We start from the raw sequence: 16,101 nt of genomic DNA on the forward strand, positions 1-16,101 counted from the left end.
TTGCTAATGATCAGAAAGGAAAGGGTTTATCAGCCTTTCTCCACTTTCTTCCACTTTGATGCAGCTCACTTTTAGGCTATTTTGAGCTGAGAAATAAAACATATACACAGAGGAAAGAACCATGGTACTCCATGGATCATTTAGTTTGAACCTATATTCTGTAAACTGAAAGAAACAGACCTAACATGGAATAAGTTAACCTCACTATAACCTCATTATAGAACTTTACAAGACTCAAGTTTTCACAGCAACATTCTCAGCGGTTTCTCCTGAGAATAGAATTTTGTTTAGAGTTTTTGAGAGCCATGTGTGAGCTGGGATTCAGTAAGCTCCAGGGGTGGAGCACCCAGATCAGGAGCGAAAGATGCATAAGACCAAACTTTAACCTTTTCCTTATCAGGTTTTGGATATACCTTCTTGGGACAGGAGAAGGAATTCCAAATGATTGAAGCATTCTCATACTGACTCTTCTAGGAACTTCTAGTGTGCTGGATATGTCCACCACTTTCCTCCCTTTTAGGACTATTTTCCCTAGGATCTTTCCCAAGCAGAACCTAGATTGGCCACATTCACACATATTGTGGAACTGGAGTTTAAGGGGGCAGAAGTTGTCTTCCGTGATGTCTGAAAGCATGCAACACCAGTTCTGCGAGGTGACCGACCTGAGGTTTTGTTTTTTAAACTCCAACAGCTTTTAGTGAGTTTCATCACCCCAACCCAAGGTTCCACGCAGCCTGCGTTGTGTACAAATTCAGAACTGCAGGCTGTGTTCGCTTCAACTGAAGTTCAGAGAAGAAGCTCCTCCCTCTCTCTGGCCATGATTGGCTGTACAGGCTGTCCCTCATGCTAGAAGGAAGTCCGCACAACCAGTACCCCCTTATTTCTGTAGTCTTGCTGACTGCAGAGAGAGTGTTCCCAGTTATGTCCGAATTCAGGCAGGAGAGCAAGTGGGGGATGAATGGACCCGCAGTTCTGCATTACATGTGAATGCAGCCATTGTCTGTTTCCTTTGTTCTCCCTGCCCCAACCAGCAGAAAGATGGGCATCTGCTTTCCCTCCTTTTTTTTTTTTTTTTTTTTTGCCTTGGTAAGAGTTGGTAAGCGTTTAGCCCCCCTCCCAAGATTAATGGAAGCTAGCTATGCAGTGTTTTAGCATGAATTTCTGGTTTGGAGCATCTGACTTGTCTTGCCCAAGAGGTGGCTAGATTTCAGTGGCAGCTCCTCAGTGAAGACTAGACACTGAATAAATATGTACTATGTAAATGAAGAAGTGTATGGCTGTTTTTAGAGCATTTACTGTAATAGTTTTCATCAAGGTCATGTGCCTAAATGGTTCTGCTTTCCCAGATAAGCTAGGCTCTCTCAGATTCCAAAGCAACAAAAACAGGTTCAAGAAGGAACTTGCTTGGGAGTATGGATACTGGATACGGCTATATTATGCCTGACTTCAGCAGAATATCCAAGGCAACGGAGGCGGGGGTAAGGGGAGGAAATGTGAAACCATTGAAGGTACTGGCTGAATTATAGTGCTAGAGAGAGAGAGAGAGAGAGAGTGCGCGCAGACTACAGAGGAGAGAAAAATGCTTGAAATGTCTGCAAAATGTAACTCAATTATCAGAGATCAGCCATAACAAGGGGGGGGGATCACATAAGACTGTAAGAGCTATAAGTATCAAATAGTTACATTACTGCATTTATAAACAGATATCTTTTGGCAGGAGTATCAAAGAGGCCTCCACAAGGCATGAGATTCTGGGCTCGAATCCATTCACTCTGTGAATTAATTGACTTGGTTTGAACTTTGCTGTTTTCAGTTGGAGAATTCACTGTGAACATGTTGTACATATCTCAGATATCAAATAGCAAATGTTCTGAAGCCAGACACCGAAAGGGAGCCAGAAAATTTTTCATTAATCGGGACTGTATGCTTTCTGAGAAAAGGAAATGGGACAACACCAAGCAGAATAAGGAAAACATCCCTCCTCTTTCTGTTTCCACCAATTTCCCAATGACTGTTATTAGTCTGTGTTTGTATTGCAGAAGCAGCTAAAAAAAGGCTCAACCGTGATTGGGATTGCTTTGTGAAAAGCAATGCAAGTGCATGTGGTAATGTGTAGTTCATGGCTGGAAAGGAGGAAAAAGACAAGGATAAATAGGGAAGAGATGGAAATAAATCCAGGTATTGTAGCCCACAACAAGACTCCAGTCCAGACTGGACTGGACTCCGGAGCTCCATGGGAATGCATCTCAATGCACGCAACTCTCACATGAGCAGGATTTCAGTGCTCCAATTATGAGACCACTCTTTCCCATTCATCCCTAAATGTATACATCCCTGCTTTCTAATCCTTGGTGTACTTCAGATTTAGCTCAGGTTAGAGACTTCTGGAGTCCTAAACTGGAGAATATTTTTACTGGGTTCAGATTTAGATACAACTTCCTAGCCTGGCCCTGATATACTGCAGCATTTCAGGGATGGGTCATTGCCATTTACTGCTTGAGATAGACACCAATGGGCCACTCTCTCCCTTCCCTGGCCCTGCCCCCTGGACCTAAACCAGCATTAACACCACACCACCCAGTCACTGGACACTCCCCCCCATTCTTCATAATAAAAACAATTCACAAATACACACACACACACACACACAAATAAGTATATCTAGAAATCCACCCATACAGCAGCTATACAGTAATATTTACACCAACAACATCAATCGTTCAACACAAACCAGACCAAAAACACTATCTACAGAAAGGAAAGGAAAAACCTCTACTACTGACAACATCCAGCACACACACACCAGAAGAAACCTCCGTGCATGCATACAGCACACACATCACTTCTGTCTACACAAGCACTTATTTAAACACACTGAAATATTTACAAATATACATTTTCGCAGTCCTGCTGCCCTCTCCCCGCAAGTCAACTATGTACAACAACAAACAACACAACACACATGAAAATATTTACACGTTATCTACACAGTGCCACACTGGCACAAACTGCCTAGTGTCTGTGTGTTTTCCCACAGTCCCTCGAGTTCTGTGGTCAGGTGGAACCAGGGGCTACATCAACATCGGGTTACACCAGTGGGGGGGTGTATCCAGTTGCCAAGTCACAGCACTAGCGGGCACACTGCGACTTGGCACAGCTGAAGAAGGAAGGGGGGCAGGTAGGGATGAGCAAAAGCTGCTGCCGGGCAGGTGACCAGCACCATGGGTCAACCATGGGCCAATCATTCACCCAGCTCAACCTCCAGTTCAGGGTAGCCCAGCAGGGGGAGGTTAACCTTGAGGAAAACCAGGTGCTCAACGAAGACAGGGTCCAACCGGTACCGAACGAGTGTTACCATGTCACCAGCACATGAAAACACCCACTCTCTCTGGACGCTGGTTGGCAGGGAGGAGAGGAGGCACGAGCAACCACCTACAGGTCCAGCCAGACTTGGTGGTGGGTTGCCCAGAACTGTGTGTGGTCCATCTCAGGGTCTTCCTACACAGGTTCCTCCAAGTACTGGGCAACGCATTGCACAGCACTGGTGGGCCTGGTAGGCTGAGCCTCCCACAAACTGGGCTAGGCGCCACGGCACACCCACTTAAACCACTGGGCTGATTTAGTGGGAGGAACTGCCTGTTGCATTGGCACGCTGCCTGGGATGCCGCGTCGCCAGGGGTGGGAGCTGAAGGGTGTGTGTGTGTGTGTGTGTGTGTGTGTAGAGAGAGAGAGAGAGAGATCTTGATAGGCATTCACTGAGAGAACTCATACAGCCATCAAGAATCCAATTTGTGTGTGGACTTGCTGTATATGAGTTCTCACAATGAATCTCTATGAAGATCTTCCATACACATATATATACAGACCAGAGAAACTACTCTGATAGAGATAGACTTGTTAAAAAGACAGTAACTGATAAAATTCCGGGGGGGGGACCATGAACCCCACTGGCTTGGGGCTGCCTGAGGGGAGTTGTGGTACAACCCACCATGCCCCCAGATCCACTTTGGGGTGCCCTGGAATGGGGCTGCCTCAAATCCCCATTATTCCTTCTGAGAGAAATGCAAAAATTGGAAAAATCTTCAAAAATTCATTAAAAATCATAGGAGTGTCCGATTGCTTTGGGGCTTGGTGGGTAGTTGGGAACCTTGGTGCCTACCAGCCACACTGGTTTTGTGACCCTAGGCACTCTACATAGGGAGTAATGGTCCAGTTTGAGACCCCATTATACCCTATGTAGAACCTTTCAGAACCAGTTCAAATTCAAACTGAACTGGGGGGGGGGCGGGTTTTCAAGCAAAACCAAAACCAAACCTACTCACTCTTGTTCAAAGCTGGTTCGAATTCAAACCAAACAGGCCAAGCCGGTTTTCTGCACATCCCTACTGTATTCTTCCAAAGACAACCACAGGGTTCTGTAGTCGCCAGGAGTCAACACTGACTCGATGTCACACTTTACTTTACTTAGCATGAGTAAAGCTGTTCTTTAGGAAACATGAGTACATTCGGTATGAATTTTCTCTCTCAGTCATATCAAGTGTCTCCTAGAAATCTCTTATGACATTTCTGCTGCATTCTCCACCAAGTTTTTGAGTAACATACTTGCAAGCCGAAAATATATAACATCCAGACTAGACTACTGCAATGTGCTCTATGTTGGGCTGCCTTTGTATGTAGTCCGGAAACTGCAGTCGGTACAGAATGTGGCAGCCAGGTCAATGGTCTCTGGGTAATCTTGAAGAAACTATATTACTCCAATATTAAAAGAGTTACACTGGCTACTGATACGTTTCCGGGCAAAATACAGGGTGTTGGTTATTGCCCATAAAGCCCTAAACAGCTTAGGCCCAGGGTATTTAAGAGAACATCTTCTTCCTCATGATCCCTATTGCCCATTGAGATCATCCGGAGAGGTTTGTCTGCAATTGCCATCAGCTCATCTGGTGGCCAGGCAGGGTTGGACCTTCTCTGTTGCTGTCCCAAGACTCTGGAATACACTCCTTGTTGAGATAAGAGCCTCCCCATCTCTGACAACCTTTAAGAAGGCCCTAAAGACTTATATTTTCACCCAGGTTTTTTAATTTAACTGTGTTTAAAATTGTTTCAAGGTTTTTACTTTTGTGTTTTAGCTTATTTATTTATTATTATTATTATTATTATTATTTTACACAGTCAGACAGGTGTTATTGACTGGTTTGTTTCACCTGTTTATCATTATTATTATTATTATTATTATTATTATTATATTTTATATCCCACTCTTCCTCCAAGGAGCCCAGAGCAGTGTACTTCATACTTAGGTTTCTCCTCACAACAACCTTGTGAAGTAGGTTAGGCTGAGAGAGACGTGACTGTCCCAGAGTCACCCAGCAAGTATCATGGCTGAATGGGGATTTGAACTCGGGTCTCCCCGGTCCTAGTCCAGCACTCTAACCACTACACTACATTGGCTCTGTGTTTTAACTTGTGTTTTAACTTGTTGTCAACTGCCCAGAAATGTGATGAAAGTTTGAGGCGGTGTACAAGTTTGATAGATAGATAGATAGATAGATAGATAGATAGATAGATAGATAGATAGATAAAAATATAAAAGAGGCAAACTCTTATGTGGTTGCCAGAGGGAAAGATATTTTTATACGTATACAAATTAATAGAGGAACTGTAGAAAGAAACAAAATTAGGCAAACAAATGAGTATAAAAATAAAGAAAAGGGGGGAATGACAAAGTGAAAGGTTACAGAATCACAGGTAGCTGTGTTGCTTCATTCGAAGTAAATTCCATAATCCTAAGTGGGCAATGCTTTTATTAAAGCCAACTAAAAGGTAAGAATCCGACAGTAAGCTTTTGAATTCTGCAGAACGTTTAATAGGATAAATGTTTTTTAAAAGTATAGAGGGCAAAAGGGGGAAACTATTTTACAAATAGTTTTCAGCTTGTAAAATCTGAAGATGGAGTTGAGAAGGAGTTTATGCAGACTTGGATCACACTCTGAAAGGTGTGAGACAGTTTTAATATGCACACAAGATTGGCTTCAATACACATATAGATCTAACTAGGGATGTACTCCATGTTATAGAAATATTTAAAAAACTGATATTTACTGAGTCTGCTCTTCAGCACTTACTTAGAAAGCTATCTTTCCCCACATGCCTGAAATGTGGTTAAGCATGCGATGACAGGGAGGCAAACTGTGTATCCAACAGACCTGCAGTTTGCCATTCTGTGCGAAGGCGGCCACTGTGACTCCAGGCCAAATGTCAGGCAATTTGGACAAATTGTTCAGATTTTATGACTAATTTAATGTTCAGGGTTCTGTATGTAGTTGTGCAGGCAGCTGTCATTAATTTATGGGCAAACATTTTATCATACAATCAGCAGTCCCATTTCTGCTATTGGCTGGGATTCTGCCATTGGCTGGGATGTGTGCTCTTATTTGATTGTCTCTTATAATGAGGATTTCAAAATTCACTTTGAGAAATACTAAATCGAGTTTTGAGAAATACTAAAAGGATTTCCCCCCCTTCCAAAGAACAAAGGAATGCATTCCACTGTTGACCAAAATTTTTGAAGATATTTAAATTGGCAAGGGGGGACGGGATTTAAGGTACTTTACTCTTGGCCAAAATTAGGTTGCTAACCTGTGAAAAATCACATTCTTTTTTCTCCTCACCTTGAATATATAGTGCTTCTGTCCCTCTATAATTAATCTCATCTCTAGAGTCTATTCAAAATTAGTTTTAATATAAAAACACAAGTCTGACCTGTATGCTTATGGTGTGTGTACACACACACACACACATATCATATGCAAGAAAAAGCCATTTTTATTATCATTTCTGAGGCAATTATAGTGGGATGTGATTTAAATATGCATTGGAATATTCACAGAACATTACTGATGTTGATTGCCACTGCCTTGTAACATGAAGGTTGTATGGATCAGCCTTGAAGGAATAGTTTGGCAAAGCAGGTATTCTAACCAGGGAGCACTCATTGCACAAAAGCCACTGGCATATACACCTTGCTGGGTGTAAGAACCCTCTCCTAACTCTAAATAAAGTAGTAAGGAAGAGGAGTCGTCAAAATCCAGCATTTGGCATGAAGAGTTGGAATTGGTGGCTGCTTAATTTATGCTCAAAAACTACTATGTAGTTAAAATAAAATTTGATTATTAAGTATGAATATTCAAATTTTATTTTAACTAAATAGTAGGTTTTGCACATAAATTAATTAATTAGATAGTTAATTTATATACCGCCCTTCTTAAAGTGGCCCAGGGTGGTTTACGTTAAAATAAAAAGCACATAATAAAACAATTAAAATCAAGCAGCATTTGAAACCAGCTTAAAATTTAAAATTAAAACTAGATATCATTAAAAGCCAGGCTAAAAAGATGGTTCTTTAAGGCTCTCCTGAAGGCCTCCAAGGAAGATAATCCTCTTATATCCACAGGGAGTGTGTTCTACAACCCAGGGGTGACAACTTAGAAGGCCAAATCCCAGGTCACCACCGGATGAACTGATGGCACCTGAAGCTGGACCCCTCCTGATGATCTCAGTGAGCAGTGGGGATCTTGTAGGGAAAAGCACTTGCTCAGGTGACCTGGACCTAAGGCATTCAGGGCTTTAAAGGTAATAACCAGCACGTAGTACTTTGCTCGGAAACATATTGGCAGCCAGTGCAACTGTTTGTTTAACAGGCATAATATGGTCTATCCAGGATACCTCAGAGACCAATCTGGCTGCCGCATTTTGAACTAACTGAAGTTTCTGAACTACATACAAAGGCAATCCTACATAGAGCACATTGCAGTAGTCCAACCTGGAGGTTACCAGCTAGTGTACCACTGTTTTCAGGTCATTCTATCAAGGAACGGACCTGAGTTGTCAAATCAATAATAGCTGGTAAAAAGCGTTTCTGGCCACAGCCTCACTCAACCTGAGGCACCAGAATGAGACCTGGGTGCAAGAGCACTCCCAAGCTACAAACACGTTCTTTCTGGGGGAGTGTAACCTCATCCAGAACAGTAAGTTCTATCCCATCTTGCAGATTACAACCCCCAGCAATGAGCACCTCTGTCTTGCTTAGATTCAGCTTCAGTTATTATCCCTCATCCAGTCCATTACTGCCTGTAGACAGGCATTTAAGGGGGTAATGCCATTTCCTGATATTGATGACAAGGAGAAATAAATTTGGGTATATTATATTTATTTTAAAAAGGCATATTAGCTAGAAAACGTTCCAACTTTAAAGACAACAATTTAAAACAATCTTCGTTTTTAGCCTATACATATATATCTAATATATTTTGTTTACAAATGCTTGCGTGTATTTTGGTAAGAGCTCATAACTCATCTAGGCACTTCTCCATAGCACTTGAACAATCAGAATATAGTAACTATCGAGGAATATGCTGAACAACCAGTACCTACCTTGTGTAGCTTATGGCTGCAATAAGGAACAATTGAGAGCCACAATTAAGGCATTAGACCAATGTCTTGAATAGAAGGTAGGCTGCTCAAACATTAGCTTCATAACACTTGTATGATTCTGCTGGTAAGACTATGATGGAAGGATAAAGGGGAAGTGTGTGACATATGGTTGTGGACTCATGTACCAAGAATGGTTTGTTGTTGTTTTTTTAAATCAGCCACAGTCTAAAATTGTTCATAGTATAATGCAAACTGCTTCAATCATCATTATAATATTAAGTTATAAATAATGCCCACTCCCAAGGTATATTACCACTCCCAAAGTATAGTACTACAGGAAGTTCTACAGTATTGTTTGTTCGATACTCATCTTGCAACAGTGAAGGGAGATTGCTTAAAAGTCTGAATGCTCCCCATTTGAATCCCATTCCATTCTCCCACTCTTTCACTGCTCTCAAAGAGACAGCCATCTCCTCTTTGGCAACCTACTGAAAAATCCCATTTCCCAATTTGGGAATGACATAAGTGCATGAGAGACCCAGACTAATGACATGTCTGTATGCAAATCTGAGCAAAGAACTCACACAGCATATCAGATCCTTACAATCAGCATACACTTAAATCCATTCTACACTGATCAAATGGCTGATGGGGTGGTTGATTGTGGGACCTGCCCAAGTAGTGCACTTAGCAGAACTTCCAGCTTTGAAAGCAAAAATGTCCCACTGAAATGGTCTCTGCCTCTAGAGACATATCTTGTGCTTCCTGAGGGCTCTGCAACTCTCAGGGACATCCTTCTGCAACTGCACACTTGCAAAGGGCTTTGGAAGGTGGAGAGAGAAGCAAAAATTGCTTCCCAATCCTCCTGCATCCACACATGTTTGCAGAACAAGTCTTCTTCGCCACAGGTATGCTGCCGCCTCTCTGAGGGTACAGCCCTTCTGCTCTCCTACAACTGCAGAACATGTGGGCCATTGTATTTTACTGTTGCTGTTAAACGAGCCTGTGTTCACATAGTGAACATCAGCAGTCTTCCACCCACCCTTTCAGCAGCAGCATGCACATACACTCAATCTCCTCCCATGCTCACCTCCCACTTCCAGCTCACCTCTGCCCGCTCAGCTGATGCCCCACCATCATCTCTGCCACTACTGCCAGACACTTCCACCTCCTGCTGCCTGGCTCCTAACCCTGCCTTCTTCCATTGGCCCATCGGGAGAGCATGCAGACATCTGGAGAGGTTCATCTGCAGTTGCCACCAGCTTGTCTGGTGGTGACACAGGGATGGGCCTTCTTTTTTTGCCCTGAAACTTTGGAATGCGCTCTCTGCTGAAATAAGAGCCTTCCCATCTCTTACAACTTCTTAAAAGTACCTAAAGACTTATCTCTTCACCCAAGCTTTTTAATTTGACTGTGGTTTTAAATTGTTTTAAGGTTTTTATTTCCTGTGTTTTGACTTGTTTTGTGTAATTGTAAACCACCCAGAGATGAAGGTTTGGGGCAGTATACATATTAGATAGATAGATAGATAGATAGATAGATAGATAGATAGATAGATAGATAGATAGATAGATAGATAGATACGTGCCCTTCCATAGGCTGCCTTTCTCTCTGGTCCATCCATTTGCCATCAGAAGTGTGAGCTTGATGGGAGCATGTGCATGACCTCCTCCCAGTGGCCAGGAGCCCAGCCAATGGAAGAATGGGCCTGGGAGCTGGACGAGTGTCCAAAGGAGGCAACTGCCAGCAGTGACATTGGTGGGAGCCCCAGCCAGCCAGAGGGGAGGTCAGTGGCTCCTGGACACAGGGCAGCTCAGGTTCTTTGAATCTGTCTGCCTTATTATAGCTTCGCCCCTGTATTAAACATCTTGAGGGCATTGTTGGTCACGTGGCATATAAATCTTAGAATAATAATAAATGTGACTGCCTGCTGGAGGAAAAAGGCCATTCTGTACACAGAGGTGCACCTAGGTAATTTTGGAACTGTACCTAAAGACCTTTGGGGCCCCCTCTGCCACCGCTGCTGCAAGATTAGTGCCAATGCACTATATTTTTAATATACCACAACATTTTCAGGGAAAGCTGGAATTTTATTTTATTTTATTGGTATTTTTAGAAGAAATTCTGAATAAGATACTTCCCACTGACCTGCAGATACCACATTTTGCATGGACAATCCTTCACTTCAGTTGGGTGAATGCACTAACCCCCCATCCTGCTCTCTCACTCACTCACTCACTCACTGTCACCTGTTGCCATCCTCTGGATTGGACTGGTGGTTCTCTGTTGGTCTGAGTGTGTGTGTGTGCATGGTGGCAAGCAAGGGTGGTGCATGCTGGCTGGCATTCTGCAGGCACTTACCTGGCCCTACTGTTTGCATCTCCCTCGGTCTCAGCCCCAGAGTGGGTGTCTCCCCCCTCCTCTCTCTCTCTCTCTCACTCACTCTCTCAATGGAGCCTGGCTGCTGCTGCTAGTGCCACTAGCCTCTGTTCCCTCTCGCACTGCCCTCACCTCATGTGATGCTCATGGATGCCTTCACATCATGTCATGCATCACTGCAGTGTCTGCACAGGCAGGCCCAGCAGCACTTAGTCCTGAGCGCTGTCCCCACTACACAACAGAAGAGATCGGGTGGGCGGGCTGCATTGGGCGGGCTGGCTGGCTGCCAACCAGGCAGCACAGTGCAGGCTAGAGGCGTGGCCACCACCCAGATCTCCAGTGGGACCTTTGGGGTGCCTCCCCCCGTTGGAGGATAGAATTTTGGACCATAAATCCAGTTCAAAGGACACCACTGACTGTTCATTCAATGATTCATATGTGAGATGAAAAGAAGGGCCATCCTGTAAATTTAATTAATATGCATACCCCATCTTTCTGTAACATGTAAACGGTCCTGAGTTTCTATTGTAAATTGAACAGCTAAGATATCATCAAGTAATATAAACAATATTACTATTAAGCATGTTTTAGTAGATTTATAAAGACTAGCTGGGTCGGGAGCAGAGCATCTGCACCTTTAGTTCACTGCTGCTCCCCCCCCCCGCTGCCACTGCCACCTCCCACCTGCCTGCCCCCCACCGCCATTTTCTTCTCACCCTGCCTCCACTGCGTTCTTCCGCCTGCCTGCCCCTGCCATTTTCTCTGCCTGCACACCTGGCCCGGCTGCCACCACTCCACCATCATTTTCTTCCCTTCCACCCATCCCCGTCATTATCCGGCAGCTGCTCACGAAGTTTTGCGAGAGCTGCCACACATGGGATTAGTGATGGATATGCCTAAGATAGATAGATAGATAGATAGATAGATAGATAGATAGATAGATAATCAAGTTTCTTTATTCTAGGACTTTGCTACTTCAACATATGTTCATCCCAATCATGCTTACCACTTAGAGATTAGACACAGAATTAAAAGGTCTCCTGATCTGATATGCTGCTTCATTTACCATCTAACATAACTGATTAAAAGTAGTCTTTATTTCAGTCAGAGATCACAATAACAAGGTTTACACACACTGCATAGTAACACATTGCTCCATCAATAATATCTTTCTGTCCCACCATCTGTTCCAGGTAGTGGTACTTGATAGTCTATGCCAGGCTAATGGTTAATACCCATAACTTAATTTGAATTAAATATGAATTTAAAAACCTAAACCAAAAAAGTGGCGCCTAACAGCTATGCATAATTTGGCCACCTTGAAACTAATGGCTGTATTCTGGTCTGAAAGTAAATAAGTAAGATAAAATGCTTCAGTATGGCCGAGAAGAGACAATAAAAGATGAGTAATAAGAAAATTCTGCATTTCCTCAAACCTACAATGAAAAAAATATGTGTTCAATTGACTCCACTGAGCTTAAATCACATGGGCATATGCTTTCATTATATGGGATGTTCTGGTACTTTCCAAACAAAACAGCCGAAGGTAAGACATTGCATCTTGCCAAGGTAAAAGCTCTTCTATAACTAGAGGCTGTTAGACTAGAGAGATAGTTTGCCGGTTCAAAGTTACAATTTATTCTTTTCAAATTCAAATAGCTAGATGCTCAATACCATTTAACCTCTGCTTTATTGTCACTTTGGCCTGCTCGTATCCTAGCAGCAGTAAAATATCTAATGATAAAGCATACATTAGAAGCTTTGCCTTCAGCTGACAATATCAAGTTGATTGAAAGCTATCAAGCAAAATCAGTGGGGCTATGCTAGATGGCTGTAGTTTTAGTTTTAGCCAAAAAGTAAAGATGGCATATCATATTTTGGCCTCCACCTTCAGAAGGCCAGCCTCAAGTCTTAATACCACATAGGAGACACATCTTGCGTCTTGAAAAATTGCCTTTAGAAATTTGGATTGGATTGCCTCAAGCAAGGCAAAACTGGAGCACAACCCAAGCTGGTTACCATATAACAACTGTGATAAAACCTTTGCCTCAAAAAGCTTAACAGCGGCCGGGATAAAATAGCCCCCACTGGATCAATAAAAGCTTAAAATTGCTGCAGTGCTCCTCTGAGCATTTTGAACTGAGTATTTTATCTAAGCATTCCAGCTCCCAGAAATATGAAAGGCTACTCCAAAATACTTTAAAACACCTTACCTGTTTGATCTCTACAATTTGTAATATAAACTCATCTATTTGTAATATAAACTTCTCCTAGTAGAAGTGTCTTTGCAGCTGTGACCCTGTGGCTGTGGAACAACCTGTCTCTGGAATGATTCCTCTTTGCTTGCAGTTATTTTATTATGCTTTTATTGATGTTATGTTATTGTAGAGGAAGTTCTTTCCTTGTTGTTACAAGGAGCTTTGACCACATGCTAGAGAAGTAGGAAATAAATCATCTACATACATAGATACACACATACAATAAGTTTGAGAAACACAATATTAAGTATTCTGTAGAACAACTTTCCCCCAGCAAATGAGACATTTTTCCAACTGTAATAATTAGCTCAGAGGCATTCAGAATCATATGGCAGATATTTCTATTAATGGCCAATGTAGTTCTCTTCTCATTTTGTATTCCTATACTTCATTAAGCAATGATAAGATAAATGGGTTTTATGTGCCTGTGTGGTTATAATCATAACAATTGCACCAAAGGGGCATTTTTCACCTGTGATAACAACATAATGGAATAATGGAAAACGAGATCAATAGCTTATTTTTCTACTTAATTACACTCTCCTGCGTTTCTTTTTCTTAATGAATTACAGTAAGTGGTTGTGTGGAAAGAGCAAAAAGGAAAGGGAACACTTCACAGAAAGATCTTGTCCCATCATTGCAAGCTAATGAATGTCTAACTGCAGCCACTTTTTATTTTAAATAAGCTAATTTTTAAAAGAATATTGATCAGAACAAGAACTGTAAGTTGTATCTGAACACAGCATCCACACAGGAAACACATATGTTCCAGGACTGATTTTACTAGAATTAAAAAATTGATTTCACTATTAATCTTTGATAGCATGAAGTAACAACAGACTGCTACATGACAGAAAGAATACTAGGAAATATAATTGCCATTTGAGACAAATGCAACTATAGCATTTTAACCATAGATCACTGAGAATTTGTCACATTATCAACAAAGAGAAATGAAGAAAAATGTTTTCTGAACACATGTGTCCTCTTCATACTTCTTTCTCAGGCAACTTTTACTTTTCATTTTTACTTGTACTTGGGTCTGTACATAGTCTGTACTTGGATAGAGTGTTGATGATACTGCCCCGGGATGATTGGTGAATACCTCTAAATCTATGTTCAGGCTTGAAGAGGGGAAATTAGCTCAGAAAGGACAGTTTCACAGATCAGGCTGGGCAAGAAAGTGAATCTAAAGTGTCACATGAAGAACTGAACACAGCCTGGTGTGGCTTGCCTGTGGACAGTAAATTGTCCAAGCAGCAGCTGGTGACTCCAAGGTGAATGGCATGCAAAGAGCACATTGGATCATGAAATTGGGACTTCTTATACCCAAGAACATATCCTGGGGGCACATTCCAACTGACCTTTGTAGTTGGATATCTGTGTTGAGTGGGACCTGCAAGGATTCCATTGTTGCTGATGATCTCTCTTCCTACGTGTAACAATGTGGGAATTGTTGAGGCATGTCAAGGCTTTTGTCATAAAAACAGAATGCATAGACATGAGAGGAGGAAATCTGCATGGACGGAGGGTCCAGTAATCCAGTCAGTACTTTTAATGGGTGCATCTATTGGGTCTTCGCTGACTCAACATCTTTTGTAAATGGGGAGAAAGCAACTCCTCAAGCCTTATCTGTGTTCTTGCTGCTGTGTAAATTGGTGCAACTTGCTGCTATCCTTTGCAAAAGGAGGGGAAGGTGAAGCAGTTCACTTTGAGTGCAGAGTGACCTTGTCTGGAAGTTAACCTGCCGTTAGTTAACGTCAGGGGTCTACTTAGGGTATCCCAGCATAGGGAGGGTGTGCATCTGCACCCCTTTCCAATTTGCTTGTTAGGAGTCAAATCTAAGGGTGACTGGCCTATGGTCAACTGGTCTCCTTGTGCCACAAACGGAGAGCTCACGATGCTCTTGAGCATGTCTCCTGAGCATGTCTAGAGTGCTAGACATGTCTAGAGATGGCTACTGAGCATGTCTGGAGTGAAATCTCCAAGCTTGGAACACAAAAGAGAGGGCTTCTGAGAGCCGACAGAAAAACATTGCTAGCAACAAAAGACACCTGATTTCAAATGCACAGGGTTTACATGAGTCAAAAATAGCACATCTGTGCTGAAACTGCTTCTTTACTTTCTCTCCATTCTGCTTATAAAATCTAACTTGCCAATAGCCCTGTTCCCATGTTATGTCCTACACTTGTATTAATGAGTATACAGTGTACACAGGTACATATCTGTACATAAGTACAGTTTTTCACATGTTATGGTGAACACAGATACAGGAACACAGGTACAAGAGTACACTGCCTATCTGTACTTTGCATGTGAGAGGCCTGTGCCCAGATTCATTTTTTAAATGAATCCAGGTACAGTTATTCACACAAAAAGATGCATGAGTGTACAGACATCTGTACACTCATACCAGAGGCGTAACTAGGGAAAACGGCGCCTAGGGCAAGCACTGAAATTGCGCCCCCCCAACATCTGACATGCATCTTTCAGAAAACTTTTATTTTACCATAATATTACCTTAAAAATTACCAAAAATGCAGCATTTAGAGTGTTCTCAAAGTTGGAAAGATTAGTAGTCATCTGTAAATAGTCAATCAATTATGTTCACCATCCAAACAGTACAACTGAATTGTTTTACCCTCTGCTCAACTTCTATTCAAAAATGTCTTTTCAATCTTGGCTTGGATACTAGTTTTAGTGAGCATTGCTATTTCTACCTGTGGAGTCTTGCATGTATAAGGACAATTTGATATCTTCTCCAGTTCTAATTTTATGATTTGCATTGAATGGTGGTAGAAGGGCAATGCCCAGTTCTGTGTTTAACTGAAGTCAGTCCTATTCAGTTCAAAGGGACTTATTCCCAAGTGTGCATAGCATTATAATCTTGAATGTTTAGCACCTAGAGCTACTACCAGTTGAAGGTACTCTTTAAACCATTTAAACAGCACACTTGCAGGATTTTGTTTGAGAGCCAACCAGAGTGGGGTGGGGAAGCAACAAGTATTACTTTAAAAAAGCAAACCCTTTG

The sequence above is a fragment of the Hemicordylus capensis genome, chromosome 4 (assembly GCF_027244095.1).
Source record: "Hemicordylus capensis ecotype Gifberg chromosome 4, rHemCap1.1.pri, whole genome shotgun sequence".
In the NCBI taxonomy this organism is placed as follows: domain Eukaryota; kingdom Metazoa; phylum Chordata; class Lepidosauria; order Squamata; family Cordylidae; genus Hemicordylus; species Hemicordylus capensis.